At 47.8% G+C, this 18,792-nt stretch overlaps 1 pseudogene; it reads right to left on the bottom strand.

Annotated features, from left to right (window-relative positions):
* Nucleotides 1-8,727: 8,727 nt before the first annotated feature.
* LOC136155324 (uncharacterized) lies at nt 8,728-11,916 on the bottom strand (annotated as a pseudogene).
* Nucleotides 11,917-18,792: the final 6,876 nt, after the last annotated feature.

Here is an 18,792-nt window from a genome sequence, read left to right as displayed (position 1 = left end):
TGCGGGTCTCCCTCAGTGAGGGCGAGGCGGCCAGCCGGTGAGAGTGCTTGCAAACAGGCCTTTGGAGGCAGCCGGGGAGGTTTTCCAGCTGCAGAGTGTTGGTTCTACTCAGAGGACCCAAAGGCCAGGGGCAGGTCCCAGCATGGACCCTGAACCAGTGTAGCCTTTCCCAGACCTTCCTGGCCTCCGGGGGTACTGCCCCACGAAGGGGCAGGTCGCGGGGAGTGTGTCCAGACATGCTCAGGCGCCTCCCCAGGCTCTTTCCATTAGCGTCTTTCCCCTGGTGCCTAGGCCTCATTTGAAGCCTACTTGGCGGGGAGGTTTCTGGCAGGGGCTCTCTCCACACTGCAAGGGGCTGGAGCACGGATTGCCTGGTTAGCCGGAAGAGGCCAGCAAGGGGGTCTTTGCCCAGGGCCTTTTTGGCCCAACAACCTCAGTGCAGCAGTGAGAGAAAGTGGCCCACTGAGCCCCTAGGCCGGTCATGCCCCTTCACAGACAGGCGCTGCTGCTGGCCTTGCCCAGGAGCTGCCTGACAAACTCTAGCTCAGCCGACGGTGCAGAGGGCCGGAAAAGATGTGTGCATGTGGTTCTGCCTTGGCCTGTGTGTGTGGATCCCCTAGCTGTCCCCCAGGATCAGGGGCAAAGGCCTAAGGGAGGAACACCCCGAAATGCTTTTCTCCACGGCTTGGGTACAGAGTGCGTGGATTGCGGGAAACGTGGGCCTCCCTCAGTGAGGGAGAGGTGGCCAGCCGGCGAGAGTGCTTGCAACCGGCCTTTGGAGGCAGCCTGGGAGGTCTTCCAGCGGCAGAATGCTGGTTCTTCTCAGAGGCCCCAGAGGCTAGTGGCAGGTCCCAGCAAGGACTCTGCCCCAGGCCAGCCTTGCCCAGACCTTCCTGGCCTCCGGGGCTACTGCCCCACGAAGGAGCACACTGCAGGGAGTGTGTCCAGACATGCACAGGCGCCTCTCCAGGTGCAGCGCTCACTCCCTGAGCGCCTTTCCCCTGGTGCCTAGGCCTCATTTGAGGGCTTCGTGGAGGGGAGGTCTCTGGCAGGGGCTCTCTCCACACTGCAAGGGACTTGAGCCAGGAAGGCCTGGTCAGAGGGAAGAGGCCAGCAATGGGTGCGATGCCCAAGGCCTCTTTGGCCCAGCAGCCTCAGGGCAGCAGGGTGAGCACGTGGCCCACCATGCCGCTAGGTTGGCCCAGCCCAATCACACACAGGCGCTCCTGCTGTGCCTGCCCAGGAGCTGCCTGACAGACTCTGTCTCACCTAAGCTCTCTGACGGTGCAGGGGGCAGGAAGAGATGTGTGCATATGGTTCTGCCTTGACCTGGTGTGTGGAGGCCCTAGCTGTCCCCCAGGGTCTGTGGCAAGGGCCTGAGAGAGGACCACCCCGATGCGCTATTGTCTTGGACTTGGGTACAGAGTGCGTGGCTTGCCAGATATGTGGGTCTCCCTTGGGAAGAGATCTTGCAAACCGGCCTTTGGAGGCACCTGGGGAGGTCTTCCAGCGGCAGAGTGCTAGCTCTGCTCAGAGGTCCCACAGGCCAGGGTCAGGTTCCAGCTTTGACCCTGCCCCAGGCCAGCCTTGCCCAGACCTTCCTGGCCTCCGGGGGTACTGCCCCATGAAGGGGCAGGCTGTGGGGAGTGTGTCCAGGCATACCAAGGCATCTCCCCAGGCTCACTCCCTGAGCACCTTTCCCCTGGTGCCTAGGCCTCATTTGAGGCCTACTTGGAGGTGAGGTTTCTGGCAGGGTCTCTCTCCACACTGCAAGGGCCTGGAGCCCGGACGGCCTGGTCAGAGGGAAGAGGCCACAAAGGGGGTCGATGCCCAAGGCCTCTTTGGCCACAGCCTCAGGGCAGCAGGGAGAGCAAGTGGCCCAATATGCCCCTAGGTCGGCCCTGCCCCTTCACACATAGGTGCTGCTGTTGGGCTTGCCCAGGAGCTGCCTGACAGACTGTGGCTCACCCGAGCTCTCTGACGGTGCAGAGGGTCGCAAGAGACGTGGGCATGTGGTTCTGCCTTGGCCTGGGTGTTGGAGCCCCTAGCTGTTCCTCAGGCTCAGGGGCAAAGGCCTGAGAGAGGCACACTCTGAAGTGCTTTTCTCCCAGCCTTGGGAGCAGAGTGCGCGGCTTGCGGGAAACGCGGGCCTCCCTCAGTGACGGCGAGGCGGCCAGCCGGTGAGAGTGCTTGCAAACAGGCCTTTGGAGGCAGCCGGGGAGGTCTTCTAGCGGCAGAGTTTTGGTTTTGCTCAGATTACCCAAAGGACAGGGGCAGGTCCCAGCATGGACCCTGCCCCAGTCCAGCCTTGCCCAGACCTTCCTGGCCTCTGGGGGTACTGCCCCACGAAGGGGCAGGCTGCGGGGAGTGTTTCCAGACATACCCAAGCACCTCCCCAGGCTCATCCCCTGAGCGCCTTTTCCCTGGTGCCTAGGCCTCATTTGAGGCCTACTTGGAGGGGAGGTTTCTGGCAGGGGCTCTCTCCACAATTCAAGGGTCTGGAGCACGGATTGCCTGGTCAGCGGGACGAGGCCAGCAAGGGGGTCTATGCTCAAGGCATCTTTGGCCCAGCAGCCTCAGGGCAGCAGGGAGAGCAAGTGGCCCACTGTGCCCCTTGGTCAGCCCTGCCCCTTCACACACAGGTGCTGCTGCTGGGCTTGCCCAGGAGCTGTCTGACAGACTGTGGCTCACCAGAGCTCTATGATGGTGCAGAGTGCCGGAAGAGACGTGGGCATGTGGTTTTGCCTTGGCCTGGGTGTGTGGATCCCCTAGCTGTCCCCCAGGCTCAGGGGCAAAGGCCTGAGAGAGCAACACCCTGAAGTGCTTTTCTCCCAGGCTTGTTTGCAGAGTGCGCAGCTTGCTGGAAACACGGGCCTCCCTTGGTGAGGGAGAGGTGGCCAGCCAGCGAGAGTGCTTGCAACTGGCCTTTAGAATCAGCCTGGGAGGTCTTCCAGCGGCAGAATGCTGGTTCTTCTCAGAGTCCCCACAGGCTAGGGCCAGGTCCCAGCATGGACCCTGCCAGAGGCCAGCCTTGACCAGACCTTCCTGGACTCCGGGGGTACTGCCCCACGAAGGAGCATGCTGCAGCGAGTGTGTCCAGACATGCCCAGGCGCCTCCCCAGGCTCACTCCCTGAGTGCCTTTCCCCTGGTGCCTAGGCCTCATTTGAGGCCTACTTGGAAGGGAGGTCTCTGGCAGGGGCTCTCTCCACACTGCAAGGGACTGGAGCCCGGACGGCCTTGTCAGAGGGAAGAGGCCAGCAAGGGGGTCAATTCCCAAGGCCTCTTTGTTCCAGCAGTCTCAGGGCCGCAGGGTGAGCAAGTGGCCCACAGTGCCACTAGGTCGGCCCTGCCCCATCGCACACAGACGCTGATCCTGGGCTTGCCCAGGAGCTGCCTGACAGACTCTGGCTCACCCGAGCTCTCTGACCGTGCAGGGGGCAGGAAGAGATGTGTGCATGTGGTTCTGCCTTGACCTGGGTGTGTGGAGCCCCTAGCTGTCCCCCAGGGTCTGGGGTAAGCACCTGAGAGAGGACCACCCCTATGCGCTATTGTCCTGGGCTTGAGTGCAGAGTGCGTGGCTTGCCGGAAACACGGGTCTCCCTCGGGAAGAGATCTTGCAAACCGGCCTTCGGAGGCACCCAGGGAGGTCTTCCAGCGGCAGAATGCTGGTTCTGCTCAGAGGCCCCACAGGCCACGGGCAGGTCCCAGCATGGACCTTGCCCCAGGCCAGCCTTGCACCGACCTTCCTGGCCTCCGGGGGTACTGCCCCAAGAAGTGGCAGACTGCGGAGATGTGTCCAGACATGCCCAGGCACCTCCCCAGTCTCATTCCCTTAGCGCCTTTCCCATGGTTCCTATGCCTCATTTGAGGTCTACTTTGAGGGGTGTTTTCCGGCAGGGGCTCTCTCCACACTACAATTGTCTGGAGCCCGGACGGCCTGGTCAGATGAAGAGGATAGCAAGGGGGTCTATGCTCAAGGCATCTTTGGCTCAGCAGCCTCATGGCAGCAGGGAGAGCAAGTGGCCCACTGCACCCCTAGGTCGGCCCTGCCCGTTCACACACAGGCGCTGCTGCTGGGCTTGCCCAGTAGATGCCTGACAGACTCTGGCTCACCCGAGTTGTCTGATGGTTCAGAGGGCAGTAAGACTCGTGTGCATGTGGCTCTGACATGGCCTGGGAGTTTGGAGCCACTCGCTGACCCCCAGGCTCAGGAACAAGGCCCTGAGTGAGGACCACCCAAGCGCAGTTCTCCCGGGCTTGGGATCAGAATGCGCGGCTTGCGGAAAACACGGGCCTCCGTCGGGGAGGGAGCGGCGGCCAGCTGGCAAGAGTGCTTGCAAACTGGCCTTTGGATGCAGCCGGGGAGGTCGTCCAGCAGCAGAGTGTTGGTCCTGCTCAGAGGACCCACAGGCCACGGGTAGGTCCCAACATGGACCCTGACGCAGGCCAGCCTTGCCCAGTCCTTCCTGGCCTCCGGAGGTACTGCCCCACGAAGGAGCAGGTCGCAGGGAGTGTGTCCAGACATGCCCATGCACCTCCCCAGGCTCATTCCGTTAGCGCCTTTTCCCTGGTGCCTAGGCCTCATTTGAGGCCTACTTGGTGGGGAGGTTTCTGGCAGGGGCTTTCTCCACACTGCAAGGGTCTGGAGCACAGATCGCCTGGTCAGAGGGAAGAGGCCAGCAAGAGGGTCTATGCTCAAGGCCTCTTTGGCCCAGCAGCCTCAGGGCAGCAGGGGGAACAAGTGGCCCACTGTGCCCCTAGGTCGGCCCTGCCCCTTCACAGGCAGGCGCTGCTGCTGGGCTTGCCCAGGAGCTGCCTGACAGACTCTGGCTCACCCAAGCTCTCTGACGGTGCAGGGGGCAGGAAAAGACGTGTGCATGTGGTTCTGCCTTGGCCTGGGAGTGTGAAGCCCCTAGCTGGCCCCCGGCTCAGGGGCAAGGGCCCTGAGAGAGGACCACCACTAATCATATTTCTCCCGTGCTTGGAAGCAGAGTGCGCGGCTTGCGGGAAACGTGGGCTTTCCTCGGGTATAGTGCTTGCAAACATGCCCTCAGGTGTCGGCCGGGGACGTCTTCTAGCGGCAGAGTGCTGGATTTGCTCTGTGGCCCCACAGGCCAGGGGCAGGTCCCAGCATGGACCCTGCTCCAGGCCTGCCTTGTCCAGACCTTCCTGGCCTCCTGGGGTACTGCCCCACGATGGGTCAGGCTGCGGGGAGTGTGTCCCGACATGCCCAGGCGCCTCCCCAGGCTCATTCCCTTAGTGCCTTTACCCTGGTGCCTAGGCCTCATTTGAGGCCTACTTGCAGGGGAGGTTTCTGGCAGGGGCTCTCTCCACACTGTAAGGGCCTGGAGTCCAGACATCCTGGTTAGAGGGAAGAGGCCAGCAAGGGGGTCGATGTCCAAGGCTTCTTTGGCCCAGCAGCCTCAGGGCAGCAGGGAGAGCAAGAGGCCCACTGTGCCCCTAGGTCGGCCCTGCCCCTTCCCACACAGGTGCTGCTGCTGTGCTTGCCCAGGAGCTGCCTGACAGACTCTTGCTCACCCGAGTTCTCTGACGTTGCAGGGGGCAAGAACAGACGTGTCCATTTGATTCTGCCTTGGCCTGGGATTGTGGAGCCTATACCTCTCCCCCAGGCTCTGGGACAAGGGCCCTGAGAGAGGATCACCCCGAAGCGCTTTTCTCCCAGGCTTGGGAGCAGAGTTCGTGGCTTATGGGAAACGCGGGCCTCCCTCGGGGAGGGAGCGGCGGCCAGCCAGCGAGAGTGCTTGCAAACCGGCCTTTGGAGGCATCCGGGGAGGTCTTCCAGCGGCGAGGGCCGGTTCTGCTCAGAGGCCCCACAGGCCAGGGGCAGGTCCCAGCATGGACCCTGCCCCAGGCCAGCCTTGTCCAGACGTTCCTGGCCTCTGGGGGTACTGCCCCACAAGGAGGCAGGCTGCGGGAAGTGTGTCCAGGCATGCCCAGATGCCTCCCCAGGCTCATTCCCTTAGCGCCTTTCCCCTGTTGCCTAGGCCTCAGTTGAGGCCTAATTGAAGGGGAGGTTTCTGGCAGGGGCTCTCTCCACACTGCAGGGGCCTGGAGCCTGGACGGCCTGGTCAGAGGGAAGAGGCCAGGAAGGGGGTCGATGCCCAAGGCCTCTTTGGCCCAGCAGCCTCAGGGCAGCAGGGAGAGCAAGAGGCCCACTGTGCCCCTAGGTCGGCCCTGCCTCAGAGGCTGCCGGGGTCCAGCCTCGACATGATCCAGGTGGTACCTCAGGATGAACCGCGTTGGCGAGAGAGAAAGAGACGTGAGACTAGCCTTGATAGGCCCAAGTCTGTGTTTTACTTTCTGATAACTGGGTTTATACCCTTTCACAGAACGTTTTTAAGGTACAAGATGTTTACTCATGATTTCACAGGATTAGCATACATCATTTTGATTTTTAGGAAAAGCAGGATTTTTTTGCTTTCTAATTCTATAGTAGTTTTTAGCACATGATCTTCTGGCCTTGAGGCTATTAACATTTTATGCAGGTCAAGTGATTGTAAACCTATTTTCCGATTTTATGGTGACCTTAACTGAAAGGTAACAGGGTCATAGGGAAACAGTACAGAGTAGAATTATATTCTTGTTAATACAAAAATTAATCTTAGTGCAAAAGTTGTCAGTTGCGTTTATCTAAGAAGTTTACCCCATACAGACTCTGCGGCTTCAGTGAGGCAACTTCTGCCCTAGTACTCCTGACTGACAATTAACAACCGTCTCATTGGTACCACACTAGGGCTAAGTTCTTATTTGTCTAGATCTTTAACTATATTAACAATGGTTTTTATAACACAACCTTAGCACATTAAAGGCAAAAATACAGCAAGCAAAACACAGCAAGCAAATCACAACCCAATAACCACCTATAGAATAATTTTCTTATGTTTTCTAATAGGACTCCTTTACCCCTTAAAAGGGCTCTATGTCTATTAGGGCTTTTATATAATCAGGTTCTTCATGCTATTTTATGATTAGGATATTATAAGCAATCATGCATATTAGTACCAAGCGCATAAATGCATTTGGCTAACAAAACTACCAGCAGAGGTGTTTGAATTAAAACACTCCTTTCACCCTGAATAATCTCATAAAAAACTACCACCTGGGAAACTTATTGATTAAAGTTCTAAATTGATTCTTATTTGGGAAGAGATCGGGGAAGGCCTTCCTGTCTGTGTCAGAGAAATTAGGGAGTAGTTCATTGAGGCAGGCATCAGAAAGACAGATATCATCTTTAAGGTTAGAGCCGGGGGCAGCTTTTCAAAATCCCTGAAAACCTGATCTGCCTTGCCTGTCAGGCTTTCTCCTCGTGACCTTGTCATGGGTGGGATCTCGTGAGCTAGCCTTTTCAAAAACCCCTGAAAACCTGATTCGTCTTGCCCGTCAGGTTTTCTCTCTTACGGCCTTGTTAGGGGTAGGGTTTCGTGAGCTGACTTTTTCGAAACCCCTGAAAACCTGATTCGCCTTGCCTGTCAGGTTATCTCCCTTACGGCCTTGTTAGGGGTAGGGTTTCGTGAGCTGACTTTTTCGAAACCCCTGAAAACCTGATTCGCCTTGCCCATCAGGTTTTCTCCCCTATGGCCTTTTTAGGGGTAGGGTCTCATGTGTTGGCTCCCGGCATCTCGCCCTTTTTTTACTTTTTAAGACAGCCAGATGGATCTGAGTCGCAAGCTTTTGAGTGCTCTGCCGGAGAGTTCTGATGATGCAAGGAAGGATTATAATGAATAGTAAAACTAGTGCTGCTACAGCTGCATAACTGAAAATAGTTGATAGGATATTTTTTTCAGTAATAAAGTTAGAAAAGTTATGAAAAATATCGTTAGCAGCTCCTGTAGTAATAAAGTCCAGGCGGGAATGTTCTAATGTTTTTATCTGACCGTGAAGCTCTCCAAGATCTAAAGTAATGCTGGAGCTATTCCATATACCCGAAATATGATTTTTAATCTTTTCTCCATTGTAATCCATATCATTTACTTTTGGGGGGCATTACACAGATCTACTGATAATCAGCGTGACAGGATAACGCTAACTTTACCCTTAAAGCCTGTAACTCAGTTCCAATATGCATGACTGCTTCTTCCAGGGCATCTATTTTTACTTCTAATTTCCTATCTATAATCTCTTGCATAGCTAGAGTTAAGGAAACATTTTTTGAAATATCATTGACATATTGAGTGGTATGTACTTGTTGAGTCAAGGATATCGCTGCCACAGTGACAGAGGTAATTGCTGTTATCAAAGCTGAAATCCCTAGAATAAGTAGTCCTACAAACCGTTGGGAACACATTAAATCTTGTAGGTGTTGCAGAACGGCTAAACCACAATTGTCATACCAATAGGCGTTCACTCTGACAGGCACCATAAGATAAGGTGGACGTTGCAGTACCACAAAAGAACAAATATTACATTGAGGGGTTAAACAGGATGAAAGCATGCATTGTTCACAGTAGACTATATTTGGTCCACCTGAATGATTCATTTGTATACGAAGTCTTTTTGAATCATTAGTAAACAAAAAAACCTAAGGGGAGGGTAAACAAGCCAGCACAGAATAGGTGGAATTGTTTTCTGGTCGAGTTAAAGTAACAATGGAGGTGGCAGCAAGGGCTCTCCAAATTTCTGGCTGTCAAAAAGTTTTACCCTTAGTTGTATAGGACAACATGGGGGGAACAAATTGATTATAATGCCATCTGCTGGGCACCAAAGGCCAAGGGAGGGAATCATTATTTTAATTGCTAAGCCTACTGACAGCTCCTAGATTCTGACTTGGATTTGGATTGCTCCAGTCTTGTACCGAATAATTTCCACCTCCCGGTATTCTATAATCTATGTTTGAATTATAAGTACAAGATTTCCATACTGGGTATCCCAGGCGGTTGTCTATAGTTTTCCATATGACATCTGACGGAGCAACATCAATACAATTTGGATATTTTGGTGGAGCATTAAGGAACAAAGATTTATAGGGGTCAAGGACCCCAGGCATATGAGCCTGTAATATCCAAACCAGCCGATCTCCTGTATTGTCTGAAAATTTTGATGCTGGAGAATCTGTCAGAATTGTTTTGGAGGCTCCAACACGTCCCTCCTTAGAGGGAGTGATGAGATCACTTGTATGACTATGGGGGAAGTTAAAGCAAAGGGGAAGGTCATCTGTTAATCCCCTAAAAGTATAGTTAAAATTGATGGGATAATGATCTTTATCATAAGAACTATAGGATCCTCCCAAGAGATGAGGCTGGTCTGTGTTGACCCGTATAGGGTCGCTGTTCCAAGTAACTACTTGGAAGGTCAGGGGACCAGGGAAATATGCCCAGTATTTTTCTGAAGTAGAGGAGGTAGCACTTGCCTGACAAGACAGTAAAGCAAGCATAGCAATAAAAACCCTTTCGGGAGAGGCTGAAGATCCCTGCAGGGAAGCTATTCCCTGTGCTTGATGACAGAGTGACTTAATTTGTCCCCATGTGGGTATGGAGGCTTGTTGAGTTGTCCACGCAGGACGTCCTGGTGGTCTTCTGTGACGTGAAGGAGTAGGAGGTTGGGCGCCATCTTTCATGCAAAGCCATGACATCTGTTTAGTGGGTGGATCCGCCATTGGTTCCTCCGGGATCTCTGTTGCCGGTCATTTCCAAGTCTGCTGGACTTCCCGGGTGAGTGACCGAGGCGAGGGCAGAGGAGTGCTCTTCCTCTTTTGTGGCTGAGGCTGCGAGGGAACCGGAGGTCTGGGGGACTTCGACATGGCAAATCAGTCTGTCTGGGATCTAAATTGGCGAGTCAGCACCCTGTGGGAAAATACAAGCATACCCTCGCCCACTGGTTAGCAAGGGATCAGGTCCCTTCCATAGTCCGGAAAGGAGGTCTTTCCACTTTACTAAAGGTTTCATATCTTTTTGTTCTGGGTTCCAGTGACGGAACATAGCTGTTAAACCGGCTTGATCAGCGTTAAGGTTATTGAGCACAAAGAGGGCGTGCTGCAAAACGTGGTGTGGAGAACTGTATTTGAACTGCCCTTCTTGTAATTTAGAAATTTGTGTTTTAAGTGTCTGATGTGCCCTTTCTACAATTGCTTGTCCCTGGGGATTGTAAGGAATTCCTGTAGAGTGGGATATACCGAATTGGGCACAGAAATTTTTAAGGGACTTAGATGTATAAACTGGAGCATTGTCTGTCTTAATTGATTTTGGCATTCCTAAATAGGAAAAACAGGCAAAAAGATGTTGAACTACATCTTTATAGGCTTCTCCCATTCTGGCAGTAGCCACAATGACATGGGAGAAGGTATCTACAGTAACATACACAAAGGATAGTTTTCCAAAAGAAGGAACATGTGTTACATCCATCTGCCAAAGCACATTAGGTAGTAAGCCACGGGGATTTACCCCAAAAAGCAAAGCGGGAACTGAAGTAGGGCAAAGTTGACATGTTCTAACAATCTCGAGTGCAGATTCCCTAGGAATGTGGAACTGGTATTGAAGGGCAGTTGCATTTTGATGATGCATAGCATGTGAGGCTTTAGCATCTTCAAAATCACTGGCCACTATGGTTCGGGTTAGCAAATCTGCCTCTTGGTTAAACGTATGGAGGGGTCCAGGTAAATTAGAATGAGCTCTTATATGTCCAACATAGAATTGTTTTGACCTTTTCCAAATTTGCTGTTGAAGGGTAGATAACAATATAAAAATTGTGGTTTTATTTTCTGGTAAAACAGCCGTTTCAATTTGAGGGAACAACCTAACTACATACTGTGAGTCAGAAAATAAATTAAAAGCCTGGTCTAAAAACTCTTTGAACGCCTCTATCACGGCTGTTAATTCTGCTTTCTGGGCTGATGTTTCCCCAGTATTTAAAACCCTTTTTGAAGTCTGGGTGACAATAGCAGCCTTTCCATTAGAAGACCCATCTGTAAACACCAACATTGCCCCCTCGATAGGGGAAACTTGACACCTTTCTTGAAATATCACCGGATGTCGTGAGAGGAAATTTAATAAAGGACTAGCAAGTAAATGGTGTAAAATTTGTCCTGGATAATTACCAATGACAATCGGCCAGTCTTCATTTAATGATAGAAGGGCATTTAGTTGCTCTTTATTATAAGGCACTATGATTTCAGATGGTTCTTTTCCAAACATTTCAATGCTTCTATGTCTCCCTTTAATTATTAAAGTAGCCACTAGTCCTGGATAACAGGCCACAACCTTTTTGGCCGTGACAGGTAAATGCAACCATTCTAGGGGACCCTCTTGCCAAAGCACCCCTGTAGGGGCCACAGCTGTGGGCAACACTATAAATTGCCATGCCATACTATAATCAAGTCTCTTAATATAATTTTTATCTAAAGCTTCTTCTACCTTCATTAAGGCTTCCCTGGCTGCAGGTGTCAGCATTCTAGCAGAGGTGGGGTCTGGATCCCCTTGAAGAATGTCAAAGAAAGGCTTAAGATCAGAAGTAGTCAACTTTAAAAAGGGCCGAATCCAATTTATATCCCCTAACAACTTTTGATAATCATCTAAAGTAACCAAATTATCTTTTCTAAGCTGCAAAGGTACATGAGTAACTGTTTCATTATTTAGGATTCTTCTCACATATGTTATAGGCATATTCACTTGGATTTTTTCAGGGGCCACCTTTAGGCCCCAGCGATTCAAAGTCTCTTGCAATTTAATCAAAACTTACTGTAAATAAACCCTATCCGGGTGTGCTAGCAATATATCATCCATATAGTGGACTAGATAGACATCCCGATGTTTCTCCCTGATACCTTGTAGGGCAGCGTCCACAAACTTTTGACACAATGTGGGACTATTTTTCATACCCTGGGGAAGAACCTTCCATTGAAATCTCTGATGAGGTTGTCTAAAATTTTCTGAGGGAAGACTAAAGGCAAATCTCTTTTTATCTTGAGGTCTAAGGGAATAGTAAAGAAGCAATCTTGAAGATCAATCACTATAACATTGTAGCCTTGGGGAACAGCCACAGGGGAGGGAAGGCCAGGCTGTAAGGCTCCCATATCTTACATAGTGGCATTTATTGCTCTTAGATCTTGCAAGAGTCTCCATTTCCCCGATTTTTTTTTTTATTACAAAAACTGGCATGTTCCATGGACTATTTGAAGACTCTATATGTCCAGCCTTTAATTGTTCTCTCACTAACTGTCGTGCTGCTGAAAGTTTTTCTGAATTTAAAGGCCATTGTTCCACCCACACTGGATCAGGAGATTTCCAGACTATGGGGTCAGCGGTGAGAACAATGGCCTCTCTTATAAATTTGGATATCTTAAGCCTTGTCTCTCTCTTCTTATTTTTGGGACAACTGGCTCAATTTGTCTCTCTTGATCTTTACTCAGACCCATAAAAGGATTATAACTTATCTGCGACATCTGTGCAGCCACCTTTTCATCTGGGCAATACAGCAAAACTCCCATCTGAGCAAAAATATCTCTCCCAATGAAGGAATTACATAAGGTTGAAAATGTCCCTGGCAGTCTTTATCTACATACCAAAGTAAAATTTGTGAGCTCTTTGTCACTGAAGGTGCTCTACCAATGCCAACCAACTCATTAGCTGTGGTTTGAGTTGGCCAAGCACTGGGCCAGTCACTGCCCGCAATACAGGAAATGTCTGCTCCCGTGTCTAGCAGGCCAGTCACCTTTTTACCATTAACTAGAATTGTCTTCATAGGTCTTTTTTGAGTAACTTGTGTAACCCAAAAGGCATGATCACTTGAATCAGACCCCCTGTCCCAACACTTGGCAGCTGAAGCTGCTTTTCTTGTGTCAGCATGACAAGGTAGCATCAGCAACTGAGCTATTTTCTGTCCTTTATAGATTTGAATAGTCTTAGTGGGGGGAGACACCATTATTTGAATTTCACCAGTATAGTCTGAGTCTATGACTTCTGGAATCACTGTGATCCCATGTAAGGATGTGGGGCTCCTGCCTATTAATAGTCCCATCGTTTCTCTAGGCAAAGGGCCATGAACACCAGTGGGAACTTTCACAGCGGTGGAGTCAGGTGTTAGTATTGTTGTGACGGTGGAACAGAGGTCCAGTCCTGCACTGCTTGGGGTTGCTCTGATGAGTTCTGTGACGGGACGAAGGGTATGAATGGGTTTAATGTCGTTGCCCCAATATTCAAGCTTGAAAAGGTTTAGAAGTGTAAGCAGGGGCGTTGTCAGTTTTAAGACATTAAGATAGCACAAGTCTAACAGTGAGGGGTTATTTTTGGTAGAAGCAGAATGAGCTTTTATATGTACCATAATCTTAAATAACACTTATTTATTGAAAGATTCATTCTAAGAAAACTTTTTTCTCTTAACATAGAGAGTAGACTAAATTCCAGTCTGTTACCAATTTACTGGATAGCAAACAAACAAATTTTTTTTAGTTAATCTTAGAAAAGTCTTTTTATAAATCTCGAAGAACTAGCAGTATTTTTTTAAAAGGCATGAGAGTGAAACCATACAAGGCATGTTTAAAATCTAATTAAATTGTAGCCTGGTCATTGCTGTGACTTCTAACACTTTAACGTGATAGCTAAAATGATAACTGACAATATTTTACCAGGACATATCAGATTTTCATGAATTTCACATAATTTCTAGGATATCTATATAAGTAACATCAACCATACAATATAACCTGAAGATTTATCACTCCTCCAACAGTAATTCCCATGCAATTTAACAGGTCAAATGAACTCAGGTAGTTTAATAGCTCTTTGGGATGTCTCAGGGGCCCTCTGAAGCATCCCAAAGTCAGCTAGAAGTCAAGTTATTTAGGCAGTTTTGTCAATAAATATCAAAAGGGTTTATAGTACTCTGTCAGGTAGAATCATATAGATCACTGTGAAATAATATATTTACTTAGCCAAAGTAAAAAAGATTTTAAAGGTAAACATAGAACAGACCACTTTAGAGGTAAAGAAACTTAAAATCCATTATCAAAGGCAGTTCAACGTCTCAAGAAAACTTGTATTTATGCACAAAACTCTTCCCTTGGAGTGTACTTTCCATCAAGCCTTCTTAACACTTTTTGTACCCATTACTTTGTTCTCCCATCCTGAAACAGCCACCTGTAAGTCAGACTTACTTTCTTTTCCCTTCGTAAAATGTAACTTTATTTTTTATACCTTTTTTACTGAACACACACATCCTACTTTCTTTAAGCAACCAAGAATTTACCTTTATATTAGCACTCTATAGATTGGTGAACATAAATACCAGTGATAATTTCTAAAAAATTTCTAATGAACATCTCAGGATGGCATCAAACATTATTTATTAATAGTCTAAAATCTTTAGTTTCTCTGTAAGTTAGTATTCAGTAATGAATGTTTCAGAATCTTATTTTATTTGGAAATGACCAAGCTATTTAATAAACTTCTGCTATTAGTTTAGCACAACTTTAGAAATTTAGGTTACCAAAACCTAGAGAAACTGTTTTAGACAGATATTTTTAATCTTAATAAAGTTTAAAAGCTCATATCTCACTTACCTTCTTTTTTTTTAAGTTTCTTACTTGAGGTACTTTCCTTGCTGACAAACTTGTAACAGATATTACAGTATAACAACATTTAACTTATAATAAACCTAGGCATAATGAAAATATTTTACTAGATGTTAATTACTCTAAGACATGTCTATATTAGATAGGTCAACAAACAAACATTAATATCAGGTATTTAATATTGAATATTTTTTAGTTTACCTGAACCTGGAATTTATTGTTTAATTTAGAATTATTTGATTTGTAAGCACTTACCTTTTTTTTTTTAAGCCAATTAAATAGAGCTCTTTTACAAATTAACCTAAAAAATACTACCCAAAGACAAAGATATACCAAGACATATTTAGACAGACACAGTGCGAGATCTAGCTTCATATTTTAAGTTTGGTGATGAATTAGATATTATAATATAAAATTTACTAGTTTATAAAAAAGTTGAAATAAATAAAAAATTTTAAAGGCTTTTCCCCTTTTTCTCTCAGTCTCAGGAGTTAGAGATGGTCTAGATAAGTGTTCCCTGGTCTCAAGGCACAGGGAAAGAAAATCAAGTTCTAACAAAAAGCAAAATAGCCATCAAAAATCACAACACAGAACACAGAGTTAAAACACACACATATAAACCTGGCAGTCCTCATCAGACACTCCCTTAAATACAAGAATACAGTCTCTCAGAAAACCTTCTAGATAGACACAGAACTTCAGATGTCTTCAAAGATTTTAAGGAGGAAAGGAAAAGGAGAAGGAGGAGGAGGCGGGAAAGGGGGGGGGGGCAAAAAGGGTGGCCTTACAGACGTCTCCTGCCACCTGCAGGTACCCAGGCATCCAGAGAAGGGAGGACTGGAACTCGGCCCTACCAGAATTCGAGTTCTCTGCCAAGAGGAGGTGATCAGTCTCCAATCCTCAGCTCAAGCTGAGGCCCTTCGACCAAATTACTGGGGGATTAGAAAAACGGGAGGGATAGGAAGGGCTAAGGAGAGGACAGAGAGAGGGAAGGGGAAAGAGGTCAATAAAGTCTCTTGTTCCTTACTAGTCGGGGCACTCTGGCCAGTTGTCTGTGTCAGGAGGAGACCAGGGACAAAAGGGTCCCAGTTGCGGCCGCTGGGTCTGGTCCATTGGCAGGCAAGCTGGCCTCTGAGTACCCTGAGTGGTCAGGATGTCAGTCTCAGGGAAGAAGAGTTCCCACCAGTTGCAGGAAGGGGGACCCCTTCTAGGGCCCGTAACTGAGCTCTTATAAATGAATTGTCGGAGGAGACACATGTGCTGAGAAAGCAAGAGATCTCATTGGAAAGAGCACCGGGGTGGAGGGCAGGAGGGTAAGGGAACCCAGGAGAACTGCTGTCTTCTGGAAAACAAGGACATTGCTCTTGGACAAAGGGGGAAAAGGACTGAACACTGGTCTTTTTAACTTTAATTCCTCTGTAGTTAAGAAGTTGCATTATGATTCCAATAAAAAGTTGTCTTTCTTTTAACTCACTGTTACCCATTTTTGTTGCTAATTAGAAGAAGAAAAAAAGAGAAAAAAGGAAGAGGCTTAATTTAGAGAAGAAGGAAACTGAAACGTACCCACTTTTCTTACCCTACCTTTCTTATGTAGGGGGACCTGTAGCGCCCTAGTAGGGTTGTAAAGAAGAAACCTAAAGCCTACCCACTTTCCTCACCCTACCTATCTTATGCAGGGGGCCCTGCAGCACCCTAGTGGGGTCCTAGCCGTCCTGAAAACTGAACAATGGGGGGGGGGCTTACCTTCGGGTTCCCTGTTCGTGGTGCCACTTGCCGGGATCCAGCCTCGACATGATCCAGGGGGTACCCTCAGGATGAACGGCGTCGGCGAGAGAGAGAGAGAGAGACGTGAGACTAGCCTTGATAGGCCCAAGTCTGTGTTTTACTTTCTGACAACCGGTTTTATACCCTTTCACAGAATGTTTTTAAGGTACAAGATGTTTACTCATGATTTCACAGGATTAGCATTACATCATTTTGAATTTTAGGAAAAGCAGGATTTTTTTGCTTTCTAATTCTATAGTAATTTTTAGCACATGATCTTCTGGCCTTGAGGCTATTAACATTTTATGCAGGTCAAGTGATTGTAAACCTATTTTCCGATTTTATGGTGACCTTAACTGAAAGGTAACAGGGTCATAGGGAAACAGTACAGAGTAGAATTATATTCTTGTTAATACAAAAATTAATCTTACTGCAAAAGTTGTCAGTTGCGTTTATCTAAGAAGTTTACCCCATACAGACTCTGCGGCTTCAGTGAGGCAACTTCTGCCCTAGTACTCCTGACTGACAATTAACAACCGTCTCATTGGTACCACACTAGGGCTAAGTTCTTATTTGTCTAGATCTTTAACTATATTAACAATGGTTTTTATAACACAACCTTAGCACATTAAAGGCAAAAATACAGCAAGCAAAACACAGCAAGCAAATCACAACCCAATAACCACCTATAGAATAATTTTCTTATGTTTTCTAATAGGACTCCTTTACCCCTTAAAAGGGCTCTATGTCTATTAGGGCTTTTATATAATCAGGTTCTTCATGCTATTTTATGATTAGGATATTATAAGCAATCATGCATATTAGTACCAAGCGCATAAATGCATTTGGCTAACAAAACTACCAGCAGAGGTGTTTGAATTAAAACACTCCTTTCACCCTGAATAATCTCATAAAAAACTACCACCTGGGAAACTTATTGATTAAAGTTCTAAATTGATTCTTATTTGGGAAGAGATCGGGGAAGGCCTTCCTGTCTGTGTCAGAGAAATTAGGCAGTAGTCCATTGAGGCAGGCATCAGAAAGACAGATATCATCTTTAAGGTTAGAGCCGGAGGCAGCTTTTCAAAATTCCTGAAAACCTGATCTGCCTTGCCTGTCAGGCTTTCTCCTCGTGACCTTGTCATGGGTGGGATCTTGTGAACTAGCCTTTTCGAAAACCCCTGAAAACCTGATTCGTCTTGCCCATCAGGTTTTCTCCCTCATGGCCTTGTTAGGGGTAGGGTTTCGTGAGCTGACTTTTTCGAAACCCCTGAAAACCTGATTCGCCTTGCCTGTCAGGATTTCTCCCCTATGGCCTTTTTAGGGGTAGGGTCTCATGTGTTGGCTCCCGGCAACAGGCGGTGCTGCTGGGCTTGCCCAGGAGCTGCCTGACAGACTCTGGCTCACCCGAGCTCTCTGACGGTGCAGGGGGCAGGAACAGACGTGTGCATGTGGTTCTGCCTTGGCCTGGGAGTGTGGAGCCCCTCGCTGGCCCCCAGGCTCAGGGGCAAGGACCCTGAGAGAGGACCACCCTGAGGCGTTTTTTCTTAATAGAAAAATACTGCAAAAATTGCTTAAAGTATCTAGAAATATAGGCAGGGCCAGTGTCTGTTTTAACAGAACTAGGAGTTTATGGTGGAGGTTTCTGTATCTAGGAATACAAAAACTCAATATTTAGAATCAGAGACTATATTAATGGGGTAAGGATATAGGCAAATAACTTGAATAAGAGCATATAATTTATTTCATTGAGCAGAATGAAATTTAGTGTAAAAGACTTGTATTTTTCAACAGACCAGAAAGAAGCTTCGGCGTTTTTTAGTCCCATTTATATAAAAAAACCTCAGCTTGTGGTATAGGCTGTGAGTTGATAATGCGAGAAATAATAAATCTAGTGTTTTTGAAGAAATTTCACAGCTTACCAGAAGGATCATGATATGAAATTTTTCTACAGTATTTTAGAAAAGTTATTTGGAAACCAGTATATGTTGGTAATGTGTTCTCAAATCGAGACTTATTCGTAATAAGGTTTTATTAAAGTATAAAGGAGATAGAGAAAGCCTCTGACATAGGCATCAGAAGGGGGCGGAAAGAGTGTCCCCCTGCTAGTCTTTGGCCAGATGTCATATAACTACCAGCAGTCTGTTAATTAGAGAAAGGAAATGTCTCAAAACTGAAGAGAATAGCACCAGGCCCCTCACCTACAACATGTACTCTGCGAAAACCTAAGCACCGGGTGAGTTGTCTCCGGCCACAAAATGATTGACATGAATCTTGAAGAAAGGCAGGTTTTCTAGCAAATACACTTTCATTCACATAACTTAAGAGAACATTTGCATGAGTAAACATACCAGTTTGTCAAGTCTGAATATGAGTCTTAGGCAGAACCAACTTGAAGACAGAGTCTGGGGTAAATGTATAGCACATTAACACAGTATTTTAAGAGAAACCTCTTTGCAAATTCATATAGAGAAGAAGAAAAATTATACATACATACATATATATA

Source organism: Muntiacus reevesi, unplaced genomic scaffold, assembly GCF_963930625.1.
Source record: "Muntiacus reevesi unplaced genomic scaffold, mMunRee1.1 SCAFFOLD_119, whole genome shotgun sequence".
NCBI classification, from domain to species: domain Eukaryota; kingdom Metazoa; phylum Chordata; class Mammalia; order Artiodactyla; family Cervidae; genus Muntiacus; species Muntiacus reevesi.
The sequence above is the reverse complement of the archived record's forward strand: the minus strand, read 5'-3'. Positions and strand labels throughout refer to the sequence as shown.